This window comes from Pezoporus flaviventris, unplaced genomic scaffold (assembly GCF_033815535.1).
Source record: "Pezoporus flaviventris isolate CSIRO_AGI_PZ_B2104156 unplaced genomic scaffold, CSIRO_AGI_Pfla_v1 ptg000457l, whole genome shotgun sequence".
NCBI lineage: Eukaryota > Metazoa > Chordata > Aves > Psittaciformes > Psittacidae > Pezoporus > Pezoporus flaviventris.
The window spans coordinates 57,501-60,000 of NW_026893004.1; the positions used below are offsets into that span (position 1 = coordinate 57,501).

Below are 2,500 nucleotides of genomic sequence, written 5' to 3' on the forward strand. Positions count from 1 at the left end.
TCGCGCGCGACCGCTCCCCCCCCCCGCCCGCCCGCCGCTATCGCGGCCGGCGCCGGTCCGCCGCCGGTCCGCCTTCCCGAGCCGAGCCGAGCCGGGTTGGCGGTCCGAGCCCCGTGTCTCCTCCCGGGCGCAGCGCCGGGCTACTGAGGGAAACCCCGGGTCCCGGTCGAAGGAGGACGGAGGTGGTGGCGGCGGACGTCGGGCGCGCCCCTGCGGGCGGACGCTCCCCCGCCGGCGGCAGCCGGGGGAGGCACCCCCGCGGGGCCCTTCGGGTCGTTTCCCTCACCCCAGGGCCAGGTACCTAGCGCCCGCGCTCGCGCGGCCGTCCGTCCGTCCCCGCCGCCGGGCGGGGGCCGGAGGCCACGGAGCCGGGCGGGGGTTTAAAGACTCGGGCGGCTCGGCGTCGACCCGGTAGGGCCGGGTTGCGGGTGCGTGGCGGCGGCGCCGCCTTCAGGGGTGGGAGTCGCTCCCGCGGAGCCCCTGAGGGAGGGGGCCGGCGCCCGCGCTCGCTCCCGCCGCCGGGCAGCCGCGCCGGGGAGGGGGTCCCGCTGCCCCCCCTCTCTCCGCGGTCCGGTCTCGGCGGAAGAGAGCCGCGGCGCTGTCGGCCGCGCGCTCGACCCGCCCGCCTCGAGCGGACGACCCCCCGGCGGGAGCGCGGGCTCACCGTCGGGGGTCGGGGATCGGCGAGTTCCCCGCGCCGGCGGGGTCTCGCCCGGGCGACCGTCGGGTCGCCGCCGCGCCTCAGTCCGAACCCCTGGCGCGGCGCGGCGCCGCGCTCGCGCTCCGGCGCGCTCCGTTCCTCGGCGCCGGCCGGCCGAAGCCTTCGGCGGTCCCCCCGCCGCCGGCTGCCGGCGACGTCGGCACCCCGGCCCGCCGCCCCCGGCGGCGGCGGTACCACCGCCGCTCCGCGCGCCGGTCGTCCCGGAGGGTGCCCGCCACCGGTCGCGACGGCCGTCCCGGGCCGGGCCTCCCCCGTCGCTGTCCCTTGCCTGCCCTCCCCGGCCGAGCCGGGCAAGGAAGGGGGGCGGGCAGCCGGCGGGGGGGGGGGGGAGGGCGGCTGACTGTCGGTCTCCGCGTGGAAACGGGGAGGGCGAGCGCTGCCCCCACCCCCCCCCCTCAGCCCGGCTCAGAGCCGCCTGCCTTTCGTGCCCGGCCCGTGTGCTCGCGGCGAGGTGAGCGGAGGGTGACAGGCGGCGGCGGTTCCGGGAGGGCGGCCGGCCCGTCCCGGTGGACGGGTGCCGTCGGGCGGCCCCGCGGGCGGCGGAGGCGCCGCGCCAGCCGCGGGGGTGTGGGGCTCCGGTGGTCGCCGCTTCTCCGGCGCGGCGGTGGAGCCGCGGAGGCGCCGGCGGGGCGTGCGCCGAGGCTTCGGGGGTGGCGCGCGCCGGTTTGGCGTCAGGCGGCGGAGGAGCGCGCGCGCGCGCGGGTCCGGTGGGGCGCGCCCCCGCTGCCGCTCCCGCCGAGCGAGCGAGCGGCAGCACCATCCGTGTCTCGAGGCGACGGGGCGGGCGGGCGGCGCGGGCGGCCGCGCCGCCGCCTCCGTGAGAAGACCGTACCGAGCCCGGGCGCCTGGGCCGCCTCCGAAGCGAGCAAGGTGCGTTTCCCAGGTCGGTCGGGAGCGCGGGCTCCCCGGCCTTGCCGTTCGGAGTAGATTTTGGGTTTTTTCCCCCCCCCCAACCTCCCGTTCAACCCCTTTTCTCCGTGTGTGCTCGTACGGTCAGCCGAGGCGAGGCTCCCGTCGGGCGGGTCCGTTCGCCCGGCGTCGGGCGGGCGCGCGCCCGGCGGGGCCGTCCTCAAGAGATAAAAGGGGCCGCTTTCGGCGAGCGGTCCCGGCCCTCCCGCGCTCGCGGGACGGTGCCGAAAGGCAGACGACTCTTAGCGGTGGATCACTCGGCTCGTGCGTCGATGAAGAACGCAGCTAGCTGCGAGAATTAATGTGAATTGCAGGACACATTGATCATCGACACTTCGAACGCACTTGCGGCCCCGGGTTCCTCCCGGGGCTACGCCTGTCTGAGCGTCGCTTGACGATCAATCGCCGGCTCCGCTGCCGCGGCGCAGCGCGGCGCGGCGCGGCTGGGGCGCCTCGCAGGCCCGCCCGCGCGCGTGGCCTTCGTCCCCCTAAATGGAGACTCGGGGAGCGCTCCGAAGCTCCCCGCTCCCGGAGCGCCCGCTTCGGCGGAGCTCGTCCCGTCGTGGGCGCCGCGGGGGGGTTCGGCCGGCCGGTCGGGCCCGTCGCGGCGGTGGGTAGAGAGGCGGTTAAGGTGCGGAGGCGCGTGCCTCGCCCCCGGTTTCCCGCTTCCCGCGCCGGGCGGCTGTCTGCGGGTGGGTACCGCGGCGGTACCGCGCCGTGCTGCCGCGCGCGCGCGCCGCGAAGCGGGGGGGGGGGTGCCGGGGACGTCGTTCCCGCCGCCACCCTCTCGGCGCCTCTCTTTCCCCGAGCGGGTCTCCCGGCCGTCCCGCGGCGGGCCGTCTCCGCGTGCGCGCGCGCGCCGCGTGCTTT

At 79.0% G+C, this 2,500-nt stretch overlaps 1 non-coding gene across 1 annotated transcript; it reads left to right on the forward strand.

Annotated features, from left to right (window-relative positions):
* The first annotated feature begins 1,867 nt into the window (after window positions 1-1,867).
* On the forward strand, window positions 1,868-2,020 carry LOC133263783 (5.8S ribosomal RNA). Its single transcript, XR_009741541.1, has one exon. It is a non-coding gene; the product is annotated as a 5.8S ribosomal RNA (ribosomal RNA).
* Window positions 2,021-2,500: the final 480 nt, after the last annotated feature.